This window comes from Myotis daubentonii, chromosome 9 (assembly GCF_963259705.1).
Source record: "Myotis daubentonii chromosome 9, mMyoDau2.1, whole genome shotgun sequence".
Lineage (NCBI taxonomy): Eukaryota > Metazoa > Chordata > Mammalia > Chiroptera > Vespertilionidae > Myotis > Myotis daubentonii.
The window spans coordinates 30302963-30329440 of NC_081848.1; positions in this window are offsets into that span (position 1 = coordinate 30302963).

Below are 26478 nucleotides of genomic sequence, written 5' to 3' on the forward strand. Positions count from 1 at the left end.
AGAGAGGCAACATTATGCGGACCCAGGCAGAGTTGGCCCATCTCAAAAAACCAAGATGTTGTGGGTGAACGAAAATTTCTAATTCATTGTCAGAGTAACAATAGACTCCTAGATTCATAAAATATGCAAAGCACGAAAATATGTTTGGATCGGCCACGTCAGCACCTCAAATTGAACCAACGGAACACAATTTAAATTCAAGATTTGCCTTTTTAATGGGAAATTTGCATTGAAAGAGAGATAGAAGAGTGTATATCAGAGGAAAGGGTCCTATTTTAGCATCATGATTTTAAATTGTAGTAAAGTTGCATAGAGTAGAAAGTAACTCAGGCATGACAGGATAACGTCACTTTAATAAGAAGTCCATCTGGGCTTTTGGCTCAAGGTGATAGATTGAAACCTTGTGTTCACCACCATGTCTCACTCTTTACCCTTCTAAAATGACACCATAGGAATTCAGAAAGTACACACCTCCGAGGGCAATGAATGGGAAAGAGACAGATGTCAGCATCTTTTTGGAAGATGGGAGGTGGAAGGTGTTAGTGGACCTGAGAAAGCTGAATGCCAGGTGCCGCAGTTAAGGATGCCTCTAAGTCACGGCCACTGGCGCTGCGCAGCTCCAGAGAGTCTGTGGCCTGGAGATGCCAAGCAAGGGGGTCAGTGAAAGTCTCCTTAGCAGCCAATTAGAATCCCAGGCCCTGCCCTCCTCTGAAGCCAGAAAACGACCTCTCCCACTCAGAGGATTATTATGTGAGAAACTGAACTGAAGCCATTATTTTCTGTTTGTTTTTTGTTTTGAAGAGTTTTCACTTTAAAAAATTTTTTAAATGAATTTATTGGGATGACATTCGTTCATGAAACCATACAGGTTTCAAGTGTACAACTCAACAAAACATCATCTGCACACTGCATCATGCACCCATCACCCCAAGCAAATTCTCTTTCCGTCCCCATTTCCCCCCTTGCCCACTTCCACCTACCTCCCACCCCCTTTCCCTCTGGCTATCACCACACTATCCTCTGTGTCTATGTGTGAGATTATATATATATATATATATATATATATATATATATATATATATATATATATATTGCTTAATCCCTTCACCTTCTTTCATCCAGCTCCCCAAGCCCCCTCCCCTCTGACAGCTCAATGTTTTTCATGTATCCATGCCTCTATTTCTATTTTGTTCATCAGTTAATTTTGTTCATTGGATTCCACATAAAAGTGAGATCATATGGTATTTGTCTTTCTCTTACTGACTTACTTCACTTAGCATAATAATCTCCAGATACATCCATGCTATCACAAAAGTTAAGATTTCTTTCTTTTTTTTTTTTTTTTTTTTTTTTTTTTTTTTTTACTGCTGCATAGTTCCATGGTATAAATGTACTACAGGTTACCAGGTGTAGTATACTGAACATAAGGTAATTAAATAATGTCTACTATTGAAATATAAGACTCTCCATTCCACTAGTAGCACCTGGCTCCAGGAATGCTGTTAACCAGGTGTATTCTTCCCAGGCAAAAGACTAGTTTCCTGAGAAAATTCAAATGGACCACTAAAAAGATCTATAGCACAAGTATTTCAGACTCTCCCAACAAAATGTCCTGATTTCACCAAATCAACCCACAATGAAATTGACACACCAGTGAAATTAACATACCAGTTGTCAAAACCCTCCCATAGATTATAGGGTTTCCAATCACCTATTTACAATGTCACTCTTAACCTTACATGGGCAGCTAAGGATCACTAGACATTTGTGTAAAATCTTCAATGTGAAACAGACCAAAATGAACATTTTTTTAGAAGCAACTCAACTCAGTAGAAATGGAAAAATACAGAGAAAAAATTAGAAAACTGCAATTGATAAACTTAGATGGCCAGGAAAGGAAGAATAGGATGCCATTTTCTAAAAGAATGTTTGTAAAAGAATATTTATAGAAAAAGAAACTCCTTCCCAGATGGCCTGGCTCATTGGTTTAGCGTTGACCTATGAACCAGAAGGTCATGGGTTCGATTCCCAGTCAGGGCACATGCTCAGGTTGCAGGCTTGATTCCCAGTGTGGTTCATGATGGAGGCAGCCAGTCAATGATTCTCTCTCATCATTGATGTTTCTATCTCTCTCTCCCTCTCCCTTCCTCTCTAAAATCAATAAAAATATGTATATTTTTTTAAAATTAAAACAAAGAAAATGAAACTCCTGTAAATTAAAGGCATGATAAAAGAAATACAAATTCTGCCCTAACCGGTTTGGCTCAGTGGATAGAGCGTCAGCCTGCGGACTCAAGGGTCCCAGGTTCGATTCCGGTCAAGGGCATGTACCTTGGTTGCGGGCACATCCCCAGTGGGGAGTGTGCAGGAGGCAGCTGATCAATGTTTCTCTCTCATCGATGTTTCTGACTCTCTATCCCTCTTCCTTCCTCTCTGTAAAAAATCAATAAAATATATTTAAAAAAAAAAGAAAGAAAGAAATACAAATTCAATGGAATGGTTGAAAGAGAAAATTGAGGATAGCTCTGGGAAAGTAGACCCAGTAATGGAATACATGGGGGAAAGTGTTCAAATAAAATGAAATGGAGACCAGGCTTGAAGATCCTCTGATCAGACAAAATCATTTAAATCATTTAGGTAAAACTTAATATTTTACTAATGTAAGCAAAAATTACCTTAGTTAATTTTTGCAAATACCTCATAATCACAATCAACACTTGTCAAATTCCTAAGATAATAAGATAAGCACTTTTAACCAATCTGCCCCTGCTATCCCCATTGTAAGAACCCATCATCATAAAGGCCACACAAGCCCTCACTGCCCCTTAGGAAACCATCCTGTAAAGTCAGGCCTCTGAGCTTCATACCAGTTTGGGGTTTGACCTCTTCCAGGTCACAGCAGTTAGTTTCTCATTCAACAAAATGTTCATATCAAGTAAAGCTCTCCAGTTTTCTTTTGACAAAAGATAGGGCAATTAGAGGATCAATATAGAGGTCCAACAGGTAGTATTCCAGAATCAGGAAAACAAGAAAGGGCTGGAAAGAGGTTACATGAAAAATAATACTAGACCTTTTTTTTCAAAACAAAAGCATCTGAGTTTCTGAATTAAGTGTTCCCACTCATTACTTGGAAAAAGAGTATCTATTATTGTCAAACTTCAGAACTTTGAAGACAAAGAGAAGACCCTAAAACCTACAGGGGAAAAGAGAAGTACAGAAGTGAGGTACTAAAGACTAAGAATCAGTATTGTGTCCTTTATAGCAACACTGGAAGCCAACACTTAATGCAGCAAAGCCTTCTCAATTCTCAGGTTTGTAACCCAGAGTCATGACCAGATATATTGCCATTAAAGTGTGAGTATGAGGGGAAAATGCATTGTCATACATACAACTGCTCAAAAAAATCACCTTTCTTCAACCCCTTTTCTGGCAATGACTGGATGATGTTCTCCACCAAAGTGAAGAAATACATCAAAAACTAAATAATAGGATCCAGGAAAGATATAAACAGAGGGGAGGGTAGAGGGAAGTCCCAGGATGATGGCTGTGAGCTGGGCCTGGAGAGTCCCCAGCCTAGACTGTAGCAGGAAGACAAATGATTCCAGAAGGAAGGGTTTCGGGGGGGGGGGGGGGGGGGGGCGGGGGGCAGTGGGGGAAAGGTGATAAAATACCTGGTGAATTTGACCATGTGGCTAATAGTTTTTAAATGAGTTTTTAAATTAAGTTGAAGGATTTTAAAAAATTAATAATAGGATCATTAAAATGTAGGCAAAAGACCAAAAACAAAGTCTGCAATTAATAATTCCAGGAGAAAAAAAAAAGTTATTTAAGAAAAGCAATTTGATCACAGTACACAATTCATCTCACCCTCACACAGTTGGACCCGCCTCACACAGTTGCTGGAGTGACCTAGACCCATGTCATTTCCCCTCTTACAACGTCTCAGCGACTCTTCCAGTCTTTCAGGACAGTGTACAACCCTAAGTGAATCCCCTCACTGTTCAGTGAGTAAACAAGCCCTGCAGAGGTGGCCTGACTTTTTTAATCCTGCCAGGGAAAGCCTGAGAGGCTCTGATTTCTGTCTCCTGGTGTACTGCCCCTTCCCCTGCCAGACCCAGTGCAAGGACACGTGTCCTGTGCTTGTCTTACAGTGCTCTGTGCTCTGAAATAACCAGTCAGGTACAATTCCCTATTAGAACATGCACTCAGTTCCAAGAGTTATTCACTCTTTTTTAAAAAATATATATTTTTATTGATTTCTTACAGAGAGGAAGGGAGAGGGATAGAGAGTTAGAAGCATCCATGAGAGAAACATCTATCAGCTGCCTCCTACACAACCCCCACCGGGGATCGAGCCTGCAACCAAGGTACATGCCTTTGACCTGAAATGAACCTGGGACCCTTCAGTCCATGGCCCGACACTCTATCCACTGAGCCAAACTGGTCAGGGCAAGAATTATTCACTGTCCATTAATTATTCCGCTATCCCCTATCCATTAACTACAGAACAGAGCTTTATTCCTGTGATAGAGTTATGTTAAAAATTACAGAAAGACTTGAGGAACTGGAATAAGCTACCATGAGATGGTCACTGCCTCTGGGGAGACAGTTGCCAGCTTCTGTCCTGTTGCATCACCTCTCCTTTCACATTCCTAGGTGACCAGGCATGGGCCGTTTTAAGAAAGATGGTGGGGACGAGTGGCACCTGAACCTCAGCGCTCGTGACGTAAGGCTGCCTTGATCCATCTCAGAACCCTCACCTTCACGTTTCCATCCGCCAAGGTCCCAGGCCGCCGCTGCAGCAGGACAGCATTCTGAGGATGCCACCCTTCTTTCTCGGCATTTATTCATTCAGGCACCGATCTTTATCAGGTACCTGCTCTGTGCAGGCAATGCACTAGTACCGTGTACAGACATGGTCCCTGGCAAAGGTTCAGGTCAAGACTCTAGTGAAAGTTGACAGACGGCACATGCAAATGTGGCTTGAATGCCTACTGTGTGCCAGACACTGTGCCAAGTACTGATGAAACACATCCTCCTTTTCCACAGAGGGAGCGAGCAAGTGAATAAGTAATTATAATTATAAAGTGGCATGATGCGATGACTGATGATAGAAGTAAGCACAGAGTGTTTTGGGAGCCCAGAGGTGCCTGGCCTCATCCCATGGAGTCAGAAAACCTTTACCGGAGGCGGTGGCATTGTTGCTGAATCAAAAAGGAGCAGTAAGCGTTAGCTAGGTCAACACAGTGGAAAGAGAGTCTTGGGTGCAAGCCCTTCTCATCACTCCTTCCACCTGAGGCCCATCTCCTCCAGGAAACCAACCCCCACCCTCCCCAGCCACTTGGGCCTTCACTGAGCTCTCTGTCCATGATCCTCCTGCGTCTGTGTCATCAATGACTGGTTCCAGTAAGGACCTGACTCACCTGGCTGTCTGAGACTTCTCCCAGGAAGCTTGCCAACAAAAGAAACAAAACTAAACAGATTTCCAAGTCTAGCCCCACACATTCTAACTCAATGAGAACAGGCACTTTCTGTGGGCTTCCAGGGGGAATCAATCATCCAGCCAGCCCTGGGAATCACTACCACACCCTGCTTCTTTTCACATCTCCCACATGGAGCTATGTTTATTTCCTAAAGAGATGCTAATGCTATTTTCTCACCTCTGTTAGAATCTTTTATATCTTGAGCTGACATAAATTTTCTGCCGTATTCACTGTCAACCTCATTTCTAGCACAATGCTGTCATAAAATAGGCACTCAATAAATATTTTACTAGTAAGTCAGTGACAAATGGATATGCATAGGAGTCAGAAAGAAGGGCAGAAAGATAGACATTTGCCCTTCAACACCAAAATGTGTACTATGCCATCGAATAATTCTGATGCATGATATTTACATGGTGCTTTGCAATTCACAAACTGTCTTCTCATCTGTTTATTGTAGTTGATCCACCACCCCATGAGGTGGTTAGGCAGGGATATTCTTATTAATTATTACTATTATTACCACTACTATCATTTATAAATTAACAAAATGAGGCTCTGAGATATTGAGAGACTTGTTCAAATTCAGAAGATCACAAACATGTCTTAAAAATTCCAGAAGCTTCCTCATATTTCTTCCTCACCCCATCACTTTTTCAAAGGATTTTTTTAAAGGAAAGTAAATGCCTTCTTTTTCTAGTTAAGATGGAGGTGGAAAATATTGGGGGTGGAAATAAATCTCATGTACGGAATGTATTTATCCATGAGCTAGCCAGTGATGAATTTGTGGGTACCAGGGAATCATTCTAGTCTGGCCACAGGAAGATGAATGCCTGCATTTGGCAGGAAAAAAAGGATGAGGGTGGCAGATATTGGCCCAAGAGCCACCAGAAGGTTTTGTCATTACCTTCTGTGACATAATATTTGCAATGATTAATGGAAACTTTTTGCACGGTGATATTTACTCCCAGAGTTTGGGGATTTAAATGTAAACATTCAAACAATGGACAAAATTCCTCATCAGAGATAAGATCTTGGGTCACAGATCCTGGTTCACAGACAGGGTGCCGATGGGAGACATCTGACAACACAACAGGGTTCCAGGGGAATGTGGACAACCGCACCTCAACTTACCCAACTGCTGACTTTCTCCCTAGGAGGATGGGGTACTTGGTCAACTCCCTGCACGATAATCCTGCCCCAAAAGATGAGGCAACTATAGATTGGAGGGCTCCAAACAGGGGTTTTGAGGTAGGTGGATGATGTATTCTCCTGCTGGGAAAGGGATACTTTGAGGGATGACCACAAGTTCGCTCAGTCATGTTCATACAAAAGAACCACTACACTGCATGGGAACTGTGAGCCTGGGAAATGCACAACTGCTGTGCAGTCGGCAAACATACCGGCTATACGCACTCAGGGCCTCCTTCCTTTTCCTTCACAGTTTCAGCAAACACATCAGAGACCTTGTTCACTCTCTGCAGTCACAGCAAAAGCACACCATGTACCAAGCCACACAGGCCAGTCCCCAAAACCATCTCAAGTCTTCCCTCCTCCTCACTCAGCACCCGTTGAACAGTGAAGCATGTCAGCCAGTCCCCTCCTGTTCGTTCTCATGGCTATCGCCCTACTTTTTACTACAGGCTTCTCGTGACCATTATAACAACCTCCTGAGTGGGTTTCTTCCTTTGAAGGTTTTCCCTCTCTATTTTCCCTCTCCTCTCCTGCCTGAGTCATGCTTCTAAGGAGACATGACCAAGTTGCTTCCCTGCTTCAGATCTGTTGAGATTTTCTGTTATCGTGTGTGTGTGTGTGTGTGTGTGTGTGAGAGAGAGAGAGAGAGAGAGAGAGAGAGAGAGAGAGAGAGAGAGATGCCCAGAGTTGCTTGCATTCCTTTCAAGGCCTTCACCAGCCCAGCCCAGCCTACCTGTATCACCTTACCTTCCTCCTGTACCCACTCCTTCAAACATACAGGCAAGCGCAGACTGTGAAAGGGGGGCTGACTGTGCTAGTCAACTCTGCAGGAACACTTCTCCACCAGAGGCCGAGTAGAGCAGTCCTGCTAAAGAGACCCATGGATTAAGGACAGTCAATGTAGGAAGAGACAGAAACATTGTCTCCCACTTATTATCTGCCACCCTGACTTTTAAAAAGGTAAGTGATATTTTTTAAAAATTGTGTTTGTTTTTAATTAGATGTAGTGCCACTCCCTTTCTTCTTGCTCCTTATTTTGATGTGCCATCCTCGCTGCCTGTGGCATCCTATCAGGAATCCCATCCATAATTGGGTAGACTACCCCCCACTCTTTAATCAATTCCTTTGTTGATGCTTCAGATCTGAATGGCTTCCTGGAGAGGCTCCAGCAATGCAAAGTCAAAGGCAGGCGCGGGCAGTCCCCTGGTCCTCTCGCTCTTGTCAGCCCAGGGCCAGGACCCAGATGACCTATGGGCAACCATGGACAGCAGCGCCGTGCCCTCTGCAGCGCTGAGGCCAGCCCGCTGCATGCACACTGCACTCAGAGTGGGCAAGCAGTCCGGGACCACCCCTCACTGCCCTCTGCAGGCTCCCAGCTGCTCAAGCCAAGCCCTGCCCCTCCAATATGTTTCCATCTTTGTTTTTCCAGCATTAGCATAGTGTCTATTACATAATAGGCAAAATGCCTATTAAATTAGTAATGACGGAACTGAACTGAAAAGACATCAACTGACTTAAACTGAAAACAAATTTGAACCACTAGACGTGACCTTGTCATTGCTTTATTCTATTGTTTAAGCAAACAACCTCTCAAGGTCAACTCATGCACAAAGAAAGAAATTAAGTCATAATCCTGCTATGCAGAAAGAGCCATATTTTGCATTTGGGCACATATTCTTTCAATATTTTATTTGTTTCTTTCTGTGCAAATATTTACGCAAATTAATGTACATGTGATTTTTAATTTGAAATATGACACACATATAGAAAGAAAAAAGTGCAAATGTGCTGCCAAATGGATGAAAAAATGAACCACCCAGGTCAAGAAACTGAACATTTTCTATAGTCCAGAAGTCTCCTTCATGCCTTCAGAAATGAATTTTTTAAATTTGCAAAATAAATGTACTATGATTTGCATAACAGATAAATTCTGCCAAACCAAACCACGGCATGCAACATACATCATCACAGTGCAAATTACTTAAACACCAGCTCTGGGAACCATATTTTCCAAGATAAAAACCACAGTAATAAAAACTCCTCATAGACTCATATGTTCCAAAGTTAGTAACTCTTTTCTCTTCCTGGATTTAATTTTTATTGAACAGCAGCCTGAGACATCTTCCACAGTCATTATCCTCAGCTTAGAAGGAACAGCTATTCTTTTATTATTATTATTATTATTATTATTATTATTATTATTGTGGTAAAATACATACAACATACAATTTACTTATTTAGTCATTTTAAGTGTACAATTGAAAGGCATTAAATACATTCATGATGTTGTGCAACCACCCCACTATTTCCAGAATTCTTTCATCATCCTAAAGAGAAACTCTGTACCCATTAAACATTAAACTCCCTTTTCAAACCTGTTCTGATAGAGTATTTTTAATTTTTTTAATTTTTATTGAATTTATTGGGGTGACATTGCTTAATAAAATTACATAGGTTTCAGATACAATTCTATATATTTCATCTGTATGCTGTAGTGTGTTTACTACCCCAAGTCGATTTACCACCACTCTCCAACCCCCTTGGTAACCACTATTGTATCTTTAGTCTCTATAAATTTGCCTATTTTAGGTCCCTCATATAATGTTGAATATTTTCAAGATTCACCCATGGTGTAGCATGTTTCAGAATTAGAAGGAGCAGCTTCAAGGTGAACAAAAAGCCAGAAAGATGTCTTTGTTTACCAGGCAAAGAGTTCACATTATCTCAAAGTGGTGCTATAGTCAGAAAACCAAAGAGATTCAATATGGCAGCTGATCTAGAGGACAAACGACAGTGACCTTCACCACCTCAGCACACCGCCAGACAAAGCCCACTTCCTGAAGGAAGGTAAAATATTCCTCCAGAAAAACCCTTCTGCCCCAAAAGGTAAATGGTTGTTTTATAAGGTGAGTGAGGAAGTCCTCGGGAAGCTTACCCGCAGTCTAGATGAGCATTCTTTTTTTTTTTTTTTTAGGTAAAATTAGTACATAAAGTCATGTAGGTTTAAGGTTTATAATTCAATATATAGATGAGCATTCTTGGACCAGTTAGTTGTTTTCTCCTCTTCCTCCTCCTCCCCTTCCTTCTCCTCCTCCTTTCTTCTCCTCCCAATGCCTTTCCTCACCTCTACGATGCCCCTTTTCTCTCCCTCCTCTGCTCCCCAGGAAAACATTCTTAGGGCAGGACCTATTGAGAAACAGTTGTGGAGCAGGAATCAGGAGACAAGGGTTTCACACTGGCTTTGACACTGGAAGATCATGGGCCAGTCTCTTCTCTGTGCTCATGTTCCCCATTAATATGTAAAAGGGTTGGCTTGGCTAACCTGTAAGTTTTCTTCCAGTCTTGGCTTTCTGGATTTGATGCTACACCCACACTAGGTGGCAGTGTTACTCCTTCCGAGGGTATTTGCATTTAAACCTGGGACAGCCCTCGGCCAGAGGGAGGAAGAGCTGATGGTCGAATGCCAGACTGCCTTATGTTTCTAGGAGAGGTATTTCCCTATCATCGCACCACCTAGGACAAGCTCACCTGGTTTGAAACTTCTGATCAATATTTGCTGAGACCATGTTAATTAATTTCTCTCCTAAAACTGCCCTATGATGGCCTCTGATCCCTAAACTCCTATATCGGTCCACCTAACTCCCCTCCTCTCAATCACAGCCCCCTCCTTTTTCCCTAATGGTAACCCCATTTCCATAGTCACTGCTTTCCTTCTATTCTTTATACTTGCACCACCCAAGTATGTAACCCTAAAATCCAGGAGATTGATAAGCTTCCATTGATTTTCAAGTATCCTTAGGATTTGAGTCTATTTCATAGGAAACCATACTAGAAATTGTAGAAAAATAGAGTATAGGTGTGGCTTGTGCAAGAAAGATAACATAACATAACTTCCACCAGTGGCACATGATCAAGAAAGGAGATTCTGAATTCCAGGCGGGGCCGATGTACAGCGAGAGCAACCTCAGAGCAGCTGCTCAGCGTCCCAGGAGCCTCAGCATCACGGCACCTGGGGCTGACAGCTAGATAGGCATCCTCTGCCTGCACCCCTTCTGGTGGCTTTCATTTCCTATGTCTAACATTCCCCCCACATCTTTTAAGCATCTTTTAAGCGAGGGCGGCCTGCCTGCCTAGAACCTGCTCTTCAGCCATTATGAGTGAGCACTGAGCTCCCACTGTCTCTGCCAGGGCACCATTTCTGGTTAATTTTTATAGCCACCTTGAAGGGCAGGGCTCATCCGCCAACTTGCAGGTGAGGAAATGGAAGCTCTGACTGTATGCTCTGGCAGATCTTTCCAGCTTCATTTTTCTATGCAAATGAGCCATGCATTCAAGGTGCATTGCTCGTCCTTAAAGAACTTTTTGAATTGCTAAGCTTTTACAACGTTTAGCTTAGCAAAAATGTGATTCTAAAAATAGCTAACAGTTCTTGAGCACTTATTAAATGCCAAAGTAAATGCTAAAAGCTACATTACTTCATTTACTCTCACAATAATTTTCTGAGGAAGCTGTTATCATAACCCCCATTTTATAGATCAGAAAGCTGGGGCTTAGAGACCTTAATAACCCAGGTTGGTCTGTCCCCAAACCCAGGCTTTCAATCTCTCAGGCAATGCCCTTCCACCCTGACTCCTCCCACTGTCTGCCTGTGGATGCCTTCCTTAATTCATATTGTGATCATTTTCTGTCTTTTTGTCATGTGTCTCCAAACTCACTCCATGTTGGAGTGTCCTGGTGGGTTATAATTAGGCCCTGCAGCTTGCCAACTGGGCCAAAGCGCTTGTCATCATTCCCCTCTCACCTCCAGCATCCAGGCTTCACCATCTGCCACCCAGCAAGGGAGCCTGAGATCACTCTCTCGCTTGAGGGAGCGAGCCTATGGGAGTCATCCTCAAAGCAACGCTGCTCAGAGGGCATTCAGGCTTCATCATCGGCCTAACAACCCTGGCCTCTCAGCATCCATCTGCCGGTCCCTGGGAGCTTCACTGACCTCCCAGCAGCATCAGTGAGAGCAAACCCTCCAGTCTTGAGGGCGTGGAGAGCCCCTTTTCTGTCCTGGCTGAGAGTCACATCAGCAAAGGCCGGGCAGGGATGCTCCATCAGTCAGAATGATCATGCAGGGAGGCTCAGGGCAGAGAGAATGTGACCTCTGTTCTCCAGGGACCCAAGCCTGTCTCTGGCAGGGCAGGGTTTAAGGCTAGAAAGTAGGGATCATGAGATAAAGTCAGAGGCTATGGGAGCTGGGAGGGACCTTGATCATCATCAAATCCAACTTTGTTGTTTTGCAGATAGGAGAGTTCTCACTTCCTATTATCTGCTAAACCCATGTGCAATCTTTAGATATATATATTGATTTCAGAGAGGAAGGGAGAGAGAGATAGAAACATCATTGATGAGAGAGAATCATTGATAGGCTGCCTTCTGAATGCCCCCTACTGGGGATTGAGCCTGCAACCCCGGGCATATGCCCTTGACCGGAATCAAACCCAGGATCCTTCAGTCTGCAGGCTGATGCTCTATCCACTGAGCCAAACCAGCTAGGGCCCCATGTCCAATCTTTAGATCTCAGCTTACCCATCATCAGCCTCCTTCTGGAACCTTCCTGACCTTTCCTGATTCTCTCCAAGTTAGGACAGAATCTCCTGATGTGTTCGTCCATAGTTCCTGCACTCTCCCTGTTCTCTTTCTGTCTAAACGCCAACCTCTCCATCAGACATAGAGTTAGTCCTGTTCACGGGCTGTAGCCCTAACACATAGGTAGCGCCAATAAATACTTACTGAACAGGAAGCAACCTGTTCAATTCACCCAGAGGAGTAAGGTTCACCTCACCGATAGGTAAGGTTGAGTCACAGCCTCTGTCTTCCATCCAACGTTGGAATTCTCGAGTGTCTCCCTCACACAGCCCAAGTCCTCACAGAACCTTCCGTCTGCCCAGAGTTCCCATGCAGGCCTTTCCTGGTGACAGTCCTTTCCATAAGTCTGTGTCCCTACCTTCTCCATCCCCTGAGTGCCCTCAATTGTATCTTAGCATCCCATGGGATAACCCATGACAACAAAACTGTTGCCCTCTGGAGCGTTTCCATTAAAAAGAGAAGCGTGAAGATACAATGCATTCATCCCTCTCTAATCTATTCTGTTCTCCAGGCTACAATCTTTTGTGACCCTGATAGTTTTGAAGTTATTTGGTAGAATGTCCCTCAGGTTTTCTGAATGTCTCCTCATGATTATATTTAGAATGCACTTTTTTTTGGGGGGGGGGGGTTAGGAATATCACAGGAGTGATATTTGTCCTCAGTGGGTCATTTCAGGAGACCGCACTATGTTGGTGATTAAAGTAACTTTTGATACTTCTCATGGTGCCCATGTTTTTGCCGGGGCAGGATAGTAAGCTTCATCCCACAGGGCAGCTCCAGCACAGCATCCTGACTGCCCAGAGCGGAGTGATGAGCACCACTACCCACGGGAAGAGGGCCATGATTGGCCTTGAGCACAAGTCACTGGAAAAGTGGTACCAGAGTCATGAGGTGCTTTTCCTACTTGAGTTCATTCTGTCTTGATAGGACACATGAGGGGCAGGCGGCTCAGGAATTTGTGTCTACCCTTCACACACTTGACCTATGGACGCCAAAGGCAGAGACCCACACTGGGCTGATCATAGAAGGGTAGAAAGCAGGGACAGCTTTATGCCCTTAACAAAGAGACCATCCTTGCATGGAGGATGTTTTTTAAATTTCATTTCACATTCATCAAAGACTTTTTTCAAGGGGTGAATTTCATCAACAAGAATAAATGACCTTAATGAAAATGAGGAAATTTGGGTAATTTGCTAACAAGACCCGATCTGTGGCCATAGGAGCTCATGCTAATGACTTCTGGTTATAGATGGATTTCTTTTGGAAACAATCCCTGGGTATTCTTAAGTATTAATGCTGAGCATTAATGCTTTTTGTTTTCTTTCTTTCTTTCTTTCTTTCTTTCTTTCTTCCTTTCTTTCTTTCTTTCTTTCTTTCTTTCTTTCTTTAACTGGTTGGGGTGACATTGGTCAACATGAATATATAGGTTTCAGGTGTTGGTTTCTATGTTACAAACTCTATATGCTGCACCATGTGCCCACCACCCAAAGTCAAATATTCTCCTGTCACCTCATATTAGTACTCCTTCTCCCCCACCCCCTTCTCTCTGACAACCACCATACTGCTATTTGTGTTTGTAAGTTTTAGTTATATATCTCACATGTGAATTAAATCTTAGCTTTTTCTGTCTGACTTATTTCACTTAGCATAATGTTCAAGGAACATCCATGTTGTTAAAATGGTGCTATTTCATCCTTTCTTATGGCTGAGTAGCATTCCATTGTGTATATGTGCCATGTATTCTTTATCCAGTCCTCAATTGCAGGACATTTTGCTTGTTTCTATGTCTTGGCCACCGTGAAGAATGCTGCAATGAACATAGGGGTGCATACATCTTTGCAAATAAGTGATTTCAAGTTTTTCAGATATGAGGAATCGCCAGACTGCTTTCCATAGATGGAGATGAGGGCAGTAAAAAGAATTGCTAATTGAGCAAATTGGCCAACTATAAAGGTAAGATGTGCCAGTAAAGAAAAAAAAAGATACTCAAATAAAATAACCCTGTTCTCAATCTGTTCTGTTCTGTGTTATTTTATTTTTCATTGGCTAAAAGTGGTACATGTTCCTGGGGAAGTAATTCAAACAGCGAGGAAGAGAAAGAAGTGAAAAGTGGAGCTACTCTTTCCTCCTCCACCCCTGCAGCTCCTCCTCAGCATCAGCCACAGCTAATTGCTTCTTGGGTGTCTCAGAGCTTTCCTTGTCAGCACATGGACATGCACCTCATGCTCCTGACACCTGCACTCCTGTCTGGACAATGTTGAAGGAAAATTTCTTTAACCCATTCTCTATTATTGACCTACAGTGTTTTCATAGTTTGGCTATTGCAAACAATGCTGCAATGGAGAGCCCTGTGTATACCTTTGCAGACTCATGTACCTCTAGCTTCAGGGTCAATTCCTAAAAATAAAATAGTTGAGTCAAATTTCACATGCATATTTTTACTCTTATTCCCCAAATTACCCTCTAAATATATCACAGCAATTTATTTTCCTACCAACAACCTAGAAGCTTTCCTACTTCCAGACCCACTCCTGTCCCTAAGCAACACTGGGTGTCACAGAACCTCAAGGTGTATGTCAATCCAATAGAGAAAAATGATATCTTACTTTTTGCATTTAACGTTTATTTTATTTTGAATGATATTACATATCTTTTCATATGTTTTTGCCCATTGTCCATTTATGTTTCTCTCTATGAATTGCTGGTTTGTGGCCTTTTGCCCACTTTTTTATTGAGTTACCTTTTTCCTATTGATGTCCGGGCACCCTTTGTTTGTCAAGACGGTTAGCCCTTTATGTTTCCAAATATTCATTTGCCATTTTTCTTTGAACAAAGATGTAAGTTCTGCCAGTTGCATGGGGTCCTTCAAGCCTCAGTTAAGATCATACTGTTTTTATTGATGCAAAGTCCTAACTGATGTACATTGTTTTTCTTGATTCTGTTCTTATTTTCTAAACAGCAGAGTCTGGGAGAAAAAGCACACACTTTAGAATCTGAAGAATCCAGCTTAACTCCTGGCTCTGCCAGGACTTGCTAAGAAAGACTGAGTGGATTAATGGCCCTAATTTGCATCCCCTCTAGCTGTGCCTACAGTCTTGTAACCTTAGCCCCTCCTGGCAGTGTGACCTCTTTTGCCAATGCAGCAGTAGCAAAGTTGAAGCAGAGGCTTAAAAAAAGACTTCCACATTTGTGGAGTCTGTCATCACTGTGAGAACATGCTCAGGTTACCCTGGGGAAAAGGACCACGTGGACCAGAGCTGAGTTATCAAGTCTCCAGTCATGTGAGAGAGTCCAGGCAAGATCTAGTCATTCAGCCACCTATAGTAAGTAATAAATGACTTTGGGGGGCCGGGGAGGGGGGGAGATGCTGAGATTTTGTTATGCAGCAATTATTAATATATTTATATCATTAACTTTGCTGCATCTCAATTTTCAAATTTATAAGTTGGAATAATATCAATTATATAGGACTACTGTGAGAAATAAAATCATTGTCCTAATGATGACAGCCCAGTTCTTACTATCAAAGAGGAAACTGCACTACAGGTTGTGTTTTGGGAAAGAGTTGGAAGGGACTTCAGCAATTTTTTGTGCAGCCCCATGATGTAACACAATTGTTACATGTACATTTATCTATAACTAGAGGCCCGGTGCACAAATTCATGCATGGGTGGGGTCTCTCGGCCTGATTGGGCTGGGGAAGGGACTGAGGGAGGTTGGCTGTGGGAGCGCACTGACCACCAGGGGACAGCTCCTGCGTTGAGCGTCTGTTCCCAGGTGGTCAGTGTGTGTCTTAGTTACTAGCCAGTCACCCAGTCGCCCGGTCATCTGGTCTTCCAGTCTTAACAGTCGCTTAGGCTTTTATATATATATAGATGTTCAGGTCTACCAATGTTGTTTAAAAGCATATGCTTAAGCCCTAGCTTGTTTGGCTCAGTGGATAGAATGTCAGCCTGTGGACTAAAGGGTCCCAGGTTCAATTCCGGTCAAGGGCACATGCCCAGGTTGCAGGCTTGATTTCCAGAAGGGGATGTGCAGGAGGCAGCCGATCAATGATTTTCTCTCATCACTGATGGTTTTATCTCTCTCTCCCTTCCTCTCCCTGAAATCAACAAAAGTATATTTAAAAAACAAAAAGCACACGCTGAAACAAGCGGCTCAACCTCTCTGGGCTTCTCCACAGTCTCCCCATCACCCCACTGCTTTCCTACCCAGCACATCCTCTCAGCTCTTAGACTTAGTCTGGGTTTGGAAAGTTTTGTCTTTATCTCTTTGTTCAAAGACCTGAGTCCTCCCAGGGCCCCCAAACCCTTCACCTTGGTGTGTGTCCCTCAAACTTACAGCAGAATAATATTTCTAAAATGCAAGTTTACTTCTTGCAGTTGACCATGTAGCTCTAGTGGGTTGCCCTTGCCTCGAGGAAGAAATCTACTCTGCAATGCAAGGGACCCTAGTCCCGTTCGACTGCCTGGCCTCTTCCCTCACTGCCTGTACTGGCTTGCATGTTTTCCCAGGGCCCTCGGGACCTGCCTGCACAGGGTCTTGGGGCTTTCAGGCACACTGTTTCTTCTGCTCTGCTGTACCCTCTCCATCACCAGCTCCTCACCTGGGTGCCTGTCGATTTCAACCCCTAGGAAGCCTTCCCTATCCCAGATTTTCTCAAGATCAGCACTGCTGACATTTGGGGACAGATAAGTCTTTGTTTTGGGGTGCTCTCTAAAACAAGAGAAACATGTTAGAGGATGTTGAGGAGCAGCCTTCTCCACCCTCTGCCCACTAGGTTCCCCCTCCCAACTTGCGACAGCCAAAGGTTACCAAATATCTCTTGGGACAAAACTGTTCCCAGTTAAAAACCAACACCCAAATCCCACTCTCACTTCCGCTCCCAAAAGCAGATTGAATGTTCCCAGCCCTCCTGGACCTAATGGGTACATGACTGCTACCAGCCTGCCTTTCCCATTAAACTGTGGAACACCTGAGGACAAAACACGGGGAAAGTGCTCGATGAATACTTGTTAAAGACATACAGGACCACGATGTAGAGGACTGAGTTTCTCAAACCTGGCTGCATATCACAGTCACCTGGGATATTTCTAAAATACAAATTCCTAGATATCATCCTGAGTCAGCGTTTCGGGGAGTGAGAGCCCAGGAATGCGTACTGTTTAACCTCGGAGGCGACCCTAATGCAGCTGGTGCACAGGCAGCTGATCTAGAGGACAAACGAGTGACCTTCACCACCTCAGCACACCGCCAGACAAAGCCCACGTCCTGAAGGAAGGTAAAATATTCCTCCAGAAAAACCCTTCTGCCCCCAAAGGTAAATGGTTGTTTTATAAGGTGAGTGAGGAAGTCCTCAGGAAGCTTCCAGAAAAAGCTCAGAAATAGAATGTTGGGGAACCAGCTAGTATTGTAAGAAATGTTAATCATGCTCCGTTAACCATGATTGTATTATTCTGATTAAAGAAGGCATATCCCACCCTGGCTGGAGCTGACCTGGAGATGCAGCCCTTCCTCCCCATTTGGAGCTGCCTATTATCAGGGAAAGATTCACAAAGATTTGTTGCAGAAACCAGAATCCCCAGCCCTTTGAAGATCCCCAGCCCTTTGAAGATCCCCAGCCCTTTTTGCATATGTCCAGGCCTTTGCAGACCTCCAGCCTGCTCACCTGTTGATGCTGGCACTGCCTTTGGCTATTTCCCCATGTAACTCCAGCCCTTGCATATCACTAAGTGCTTTGAAGACCCCTGGTCCTTTTGCATATCTGTAAACTGCCCTTTTGCTATATAAGCAGCTGCCTTATGGTGAGCTGCAGAGCAGATTTTTGTGGCTAACCTGCTGCTCTCCCATACTGCGGGCAATATTGGAATAAATACTCATATAGGATTCAACCCTGACTCAGATTAATTGGCTCAAGTAGTGACAGGCAGCTGGACCCATTGTTTGTCCGGTTACAAGAGGGCCTCCACATGTAGTCAGGGGGACCCTCCAGCTAGAATATAACATTAATTAAAATATTCCCTTCTGAGCAGAACATTTAACCTGCCTTGGTTTCCTATCCCTGGGCCTCCCCGTGGCCAGCAGAGCCCTGCTCCTCAGCCCCCGTGGACCACAAACAGCTCCTTCCTCAGGTAACCTGCTCATTCTCAGTATCCTTTTCCTCCACTAGAATTAAAGAACTTTGTAGCAGAGGATGGAGTGTCAGCTTGCCCCTAAAAAAGCGGATAAGGGCCTGTGTTAAAACAGTGCTATTTATTATAAAAGTATGCACCATGCAAAGCAATGCTTAAATTACATCCAAGACTAACAGAGTTGTGTCTGGTGAAAATCTCTTTGTAAGAGGGCTATGGAGGTTGGGCTGGAAGAGTGACTGATGGCTGGAAATGTATCAGGAGGAGGGCTGTGGGGGTGGAACTGGATTAGGAAGTTGATGGGCCTGAAAAGAGCAGCCTCATTCCCTCTGCATGACAGGCTGTGAGTAAATGCTAATGGGGTAGGCACTGCCCACGATCCCAGCAGGCATGCCATCCTCTCTCTCGCCCACTCTCCCACCGCGGAACCTGGCATCTCAGGGATCTTTAATGATGTGATCTATCACATTCTGGAAGCTAGGGCTCTGTCAGAATGCTTTCAGCCCAAGATGTCTGTATTAGTTTGCCAGGGCTGCTGTGACAAAGTAGCACACACAGAGCTTGAACAACAGAAATGCATTGTCTCAGTTTGGGAGGCAGGAAGTCTGAGTTCAAGGCGTCGAAAGGGCTGGTTCCTTCGGAGGGCTGGGAGGGGAGGATGTGTTCCGGGGTCTCCCATTGGCTCTAGAGGGCCATCTTCTCCCTGTGTCTCTCCACATCCCCTCCCCTCTATACAAGTCTGCCTCCAAAGATCCTGCTTTTAAAAGTGATATTGGATTAGGGCTCATCCTAATGACCTCACTTTAACCTTATTACCTTTGAAAAGACCCTATCTTATATAATAAAAGACTAATATGCAAATTGACTGAACATTGGAACGACCTGTCACTTTGATGCGCACTGACCACCAGGGGGCAGACACTCAACACAGGAGCTGCCCCCTAGTGGTCAGTGCACTCCCACAGGGGGAGCGCTGCTCAGCCAGAAGCCAGGCTCACGGCTGGAGAGCGCAGTGGCGGTGGTGGGAGCCTCTCCTGCCTCTGCGGCAGCGCTAAGGATGTCTGACTGCTGGCTGTTCTCCTCAGGGAGCGGGCCTAAGCCATCAGTCGGACATCCCCCGAGGGCTCCTGGACTGCAAGAGGGTGCAGGCCAGGCTGAGGCACCTCCCCCCCCCCCCCCCCCGCCAGTGCACAATTCCGTGCACTGGGCCTCTAGTATCCAAATAAGATCACACTCTGAGGTACTGGGAGTTAGAACACCACATATGAAGTGCAGCGTGGGGGACATGCTTCAACCCACAACGATATCTGACAATTATGTTTCACTTCAACTCACCCTCATTTCTCACCATCTGAGCATTCCTGGTCATCCTTCTCTTCTCCCCTCCTCCAGACCCCTAAACTCTTTTTGTGCTGCCTTAAGGGACCTTGGGATTCTGCCTCTTCCCACCAAAATAATTATGATAAAGTAGAAAAATCATGTACTCTTACAAAAATGCAGGCCTGGGTTTAAGTCTTGGTCCTAAACTAATCCCTGTGTTCCTAGAACAAGTTACTCAACCTCTCTGAGGCCCTGTTTCCTCGTTTTGTAGTAAAGAGATACCTGGAGTGCCACGTTCTAAACTGTCTTCCTTCTATATTGATCTGCCTCTAAATTTCCCCTTTGTATAAATGACATTGGATTGGGGCCCATCCTAATAACCTCATTTTAACTTGATTATCTCTGAAAATACCTGATAGCCAAATAAAGGTGAAAGGGGGCAGAAATAGAATGTTGGGGAACCGGATAGAATTGTAAGAAATATTAATCATGCTCTGTTAACCATAATTGTTTTATTCTGATTAAAGAAAGCACATTCTAACCTGGCTGGCAGCTGCACTCAGAACCTGGGAGCTCACCTGGAAATGCAGCCCTTCCTCCCCATTTGGAGCTGCCTATTATCATGGAAAGATGGACAACTTTGCTGCAGAAACCAGAATCGCTAGCCCTTTGAAGACCCCAGCTCTTTTTGCATACCTGCAGGCCTTTGCAAACCTCCAGTCTGCTTACCTGTTAACTGACCATCTGGCACTCCCTTTGGCTATTTCCTGTGTAACCCCAGCCCTTGCATATCACTAAGCCCTTTGAAAGGACCCCTAGTCCTTTTGCATATCTGTAAACTGCCCTTTTGCCTACTTTTCCTTTGTAGTTCTACTTATATAAGCAGCCGGCTTCTGGGGGGCTGCAGAGCAGATTTTTTTGGCTGACCTGCTGCTCTCCCATACTGTGGTCAATAGTGGAATAAACGCTCGTGTATGATTCAACTCTCTGCTTAACTGGCTCAAGTAGTGACAGGCAGCATGGACCCATTGTTTGTCTGGTTACAAAGTGACCTTCTAGGGTACTTTCCCAGAGAGAACTGCCATCAGGAGATGAAGAATCATGAGAGGAAATAATGAGCATCAGAAAACCTGGATTTTAAGTCTGACTTGGAACTAATTTGCTGAGTATTTTGTGGCCACTCTTTTTAGCTTTCTGGATTCAAAGATGGTTGACCAGAGAGCCTCTATAATCATCTATGCTGGCCCTGTCATAGAATGAGACTCTCTGTGTATGTGTGTGTGTAACTGTCCTAAGAACATTTAACCAATGTGTAAGTGTACAATACAGTATCATTAACTGTGGACACGATATGGTGTTTCTTGACCACCTATCTATCCACTCCACCCTGGAGACCAGCGGTCCAGTTGGATTCCGGGACAACACACATCTGGTGGTAGGTATCTTCCAGCCTCATCACAGAATCCTGACCTGCCAGGGGGGCAGGAGGTCTGCCATGAACTGGATAGGGAACCTGATACCTAGGCCTTCCTTCTTCAACCACTAGGTGTCACTGTCCCACCTCAAAAGCCTCTTCTCAAATTCTCAACCAGATTAACTGGAAACTCTCCCACAGATTTAGGTTCTTGAGGCATTGAGATCTAATTTACATCTACCTTTCTGGACCCTTCCCCTCCAAGAGTCAACACAACTATTTACAGGTGTCTGCACATCTGTGTCCCTGATGCCAGGTTTGTAAACTTGACCAGTGACAGGGCCTGCGCAGTGCACATCTGCCCGAGTTAATAGGCCCAGCCCTTCCTTCACCTTCATTCAATCATAATTTACTGAGCACCTGCTATGTGCCAGGACCTGTGCTGGGAGCTGACAACTCAAAGAAGAAAGGTACATCCCCTTCCCTCACGAGCTCACAGGAGACATGTCAGTATTACCACAACCTGGTGATAAGTGCTGAAATGAAGGGCCCCATCTTCACAAGCATGGAGGGGAAGGAGTCAGGTCAGTCACAGCATTTGGGCTGAGACTTGAAAGATGCTCAAGGAGGGTTCAAAGCACTGGGATGGGCCATTCTAGGCTGACGGAGCAGCACAGGCGAAGAGGCCGGCTCCTTTAAGCTTAAAGAAGGCTTTTCCTATCTGTACAAAACTGTATTGAAATCCATTTGGACCCCATTGCCCTGCATGGCACAATGAGCAGGTTCCTGCCCCATTCTCCATTTACATACAATCACCATGGTGTATCTTACCTTGAGTGCAGAGATGTGGCTTTTCACTTACCATATCCTCAAAACTAACCACAGTGGAAGTGAACAATATATTTTGAGTGAATAAATGAACACTTTACTTGCTAAACTAAGCTACTACAAAGCCACTGGATTTTTAGGAGGCCTTTTTCAGAGAGGAAACTGGGGCACAGGCCACCAGTAAGAGAGCCATGTGCACCCCCTGGCTCCTGCTCTGTGCTCTTTGCAGGCCCTGCTGGCTCAGTCTCCTTCGCTGGGTAATTGATTCTGCAAGCTGGCCAAGCCCAGAGCAGCACCTCCTTCACTTCCAGGCATTCTCCCTGCTCCTCCTTCAGGAACACTGCCCCAGGGACAGGGATTGGTGTAAGGAACTAATAGCATAATGGAAACTCAGAAGCCTGTGTACTCACCAAAGTTGTATCAAAGAGCAGAGAGTGAGGTCATCCATGCACTAATCTCACACTCTAGACCCCCCCGCCTTTAGCAGAAGTTAAAGAGCTCAACATTTCCACCTCTGGGGTGATTTTTCACTCCCAGAAAAATCATTATAGAGTTTTTGTATCTGTTGAAAGTTGTTAGGAGCTTTGACACCTGTAAAAAGACACACTAGCAGGAGGGTGGGGAGTGGAATGTGCAACAGACAGAAGAGAGAAAGGAAGGGGCAACAGAATGGTCCTAGCTCCGAATGGATGCTGTGAACACTGGCTGTGGAGAGCTTGGTTGGGGGCGTGGGAGGGAGGAGGTCAAGGTAGACAAAATAAACTCTGAGTCTATCTCAGCTGAATCCTTCCATAGATGGCCCCATTTCCAGTGGAATGAAGTTCAAACTCTTTAGCCAGCATTCATGGTCACCATGGTCCAGCCCTGACCTATACTTTCAACCTCTGCTCCCATGATGTCCCATTCCTTGCCTGCATACCAGCTGAATGGACCCACTCACCCTCCCCATTGGTACCTGGTCACCCCTTAAGCCCAACTCCCGGGATATCCCCATAGATACGCTTCGTCTCACACCTACCTCTCCAGATGGCCAAGCTCTCTCATACCGCATTTATTTCCCTTCCTAATTGGCAAGTTTCTATTTAACTTGCTTAACCTTCAGCGTCACTCCTCTTGAAAATCTTCCCTGATCACCACCTGGTTGAACTTCAGGACCCTTGTCTTGCACACCTTGCACCTGCAGTTGTCATAGCTCTTTGTACCCTTCTAAGGAATTATTAGTTCATGTGTCTCTGAACTCTAAGCATCTTAATGACATCTTTCGTGTCTCTCACTGTTACAGCATCACCTCCAGCATAAAGCTTAACACGTAGTAGGTACTAAATTAATAGTTAATCATGGAGTGCTCGAGGGTAGAGACTAGATGCTATTCATCCTGCTCCTCTAATCTAGACCACTGCTTGGCACAGAGAAAGACTTCAACACATGCTTGTCGAATTAATGCATAGAAAGATGGAGGACTAGCACAAAATAAACATTTGCGAGTTAATTTCTATTAAGTTACTTCAAAGTTCTACCAGCTTTTTATATCTAGTTCTTTCTATACCTGAGCTCCTAGCTACCTGGTGCTGACATGGCATCTCATATATTTCTAGGTACAACTTCCATTCTCTATCCAATTCTCCCAGGGGAACATTACCCTTTCGCAGAAAGAGGGATCAGTTCAGAGAAATTGATGCAACAGGCATTTACCTACTATCTACTGTATACTGGGCACGATGCTGCCATCGGGGCTAAGCAATGAATAAGACAATTCCAGCCTTTACCTTCATGCAGCCTATAACCGAGAGAGTTAAACCAATAAATGGAAGTAGAAAACACATCACAGAGGTAAAGTAGAAGGAACACTGAGCGATTGAATTGAAGCTAGTCTTGAGGTGTTGAGGGAAGGCCTCTCAGGGAGAGAAACATTTAATCCAGGACACACAGCCGAGTATGCATGAGCCAGGCTCAGGGATGAGGAAAGAACAAGGATTGAGGAGTTAACCCAGGCATCCTGGCCTGATCAGCTGCCCCTCCTTCCTTCCCTGTCCCAATTCCAATAATTACAGACATTTTCTCCTGAAACACACCACTTACTCCTCTTATTCACGTTGGATATTTTGGTTCGGATATCAATTACAGACTAAACTGCAAGCTGAAAGGAAGGTTGGACATCACATTAAAACAGTTATTATGGTTGGGTGACAGCTCACCTCAAGGCAAATACTGAAAGTCCCAAACCCCAGGAAGTCCTCAGTCCTGGAGAAACCAGGACAACTGGTCACCCTACACTGACTGTGGCCATAGCCCACCACCAGGATGGACCAGTAGCAGCTCAGCACATAAATTCATGCTAGTCATTTATTTGTTCAGTCAACACATATTTTCTGAATATATGCACAAAGAACTAGATCCAGTAAACCCCATGATTTTGTTGACCTTGATCTAATGGACTTTGGATTTAACAGACAAAATTTCCAGTCTGTATGTCACATGTGAAAATTAACACTGTTAATTTTAAAATGCTTTAACTAAGATTTGCTTATAATTAAATTAACAGGTTTTTTGTTATTAATTTGCTGTTATTTTTAACAAATGTTAGCGAGTAGGCCATATGTCGGGAAAAAACACTAGTAATTTCACCGACACAAATAAATATTACATATCTACAACTATAGTCTATGTATTTAAACCCAAGAGTCATCGCTCATAAACCATGTTCGGTGGATGATTAGCACGTGCTCACACCGCATCTCCAGCAGTAATTGGTTCTGTTGTCTGGGGGTGTGACTTTCTGCGGCCGTTTTAACGTGTGCAGTCTGATGTTCCCACGCGCGCCAAGCCACACCCTGGCCCTGTGCATTGTTTACTTGGGTGACTAGGGAGTGCACACATTTACTAGACCTCTTCAGAATAAATTTAAAATTCCTGTAAGACATATAGAAAACTTTTCTGTGAAATTAAACTTTTCGTACATACCTAATTTTAATTACACAAATGTGTGTAAATAAGTAAAAACAGGTAAACTAACTAATTTGTCAATTTTCGAACAAACATATTCCGAAAATCTATATTATACTACGGACTTTGGGTTTTAATGAAGAGCCCCCACCCCCAGCCCAAATTAGCCTGTTACATCAAGGTTTTACTGCACTAAAATATAATAATTTACAAATATATAAAACACAAGGCCCGACGGAGGAAGAAAAGTGAGTCCAGTGAAGGGAGAGGGGGAGGAAGAACATGTGCAAATAGCTCATGTGGGAAGGAGACTGCACCACCCAGGGGCACAGCAAAGGTGTGTGGCTGAGTGTGATGGGATCTAATTTACATTTTTTAAAAGACTGCCCTGGTTTCCATGTGGGTGAGGAGTTGAAGCGTCGCAGTGGAAAAGAGACCTAGGAGAGGGCAAAGGCCGTGGTCGGGGGGGGGGGGGGGCGGGGTAGGGGGGGGCACCGCGTGCAGAATAACACTGGATGGAACTGGAAGGTCTGTGAATGGAGTTCTGCCCCTGGAGGCAGGGGGAGCCCCGGGAATGGGCAGTGACTGGGACACGTGGGAAACCATCATTACTACTGAACAACTTCTGAGGGGAGCAGCTCACCAGAAAGCAACACCCACCTTTCCTGCCCAGCGTTTCTCCTGGGAAGGAGGCACACATCGTAGATGGGTATCTTTGCCTGCACTGCACTTGGGTTTTCTGCTGTTTCTTCAATTGGATGAACTATTGAGTGGCTTTTATTTATTTGTGGCTGTGGGGATACAGGGAGGGGGGAAACAAATGACTTTTCACAAAACCCAATTTCTTCTGCTCTCAAGAGCAATCTGTCACCATCTCGGCTGGCTGCCAGGGCCTCCGGAGTCAGGCTGCCCGAGAGCAGCCGGAGCTCAGGTCTTGGGATCCTCTCCCTGCAAAACCTTCCTGCTGGGCCTGGGCGAGGCCTTCTGAGAGTTAGGCTCCCTACTCTCGAGTTGAACCCCAACAGGAGCAACTGGTTGGGCAACAGACACGGCGTCTTTTTCCAGGGAGATCCTGGCAAACCCAGTCTCCAGGTGCCACGCTGGCCCCTAAGACCCTGGCCTCACCAGGAAAACCAGCCCACCTACCTTTATTGCCATGGGTGGCACTTGTCCTCTCTTCAGAGGGCTCCATCCAGCCTGACAGGGCCACTGCCCTCCAGACCAGAAGGAATCAGTGAGTGTGGGCCTAGACTTGGGCAACTGGAGAGTCCGTGTCTATGGCAGGGCTGACCCACCTGGGAACAGCCAAGCCCCAGGGCAGAGTGCAGAGGTCCCTGTAGCTCAGCCACGTTCAAGTAAGTACAGGAGCCCACTGGAGGGGGAATGTGGGTGGGAGGACTTGGCGAGCACCTACAGGCTGTGAAGCCTGAGAGACGATGAAGACCACAGCTCCTGCCCTCAGGAGGTGGATTAGCACAGGACGCAGACGAGTAGATTTATGGTACTAACCTGAGTCCTGTGATGGAGTGAA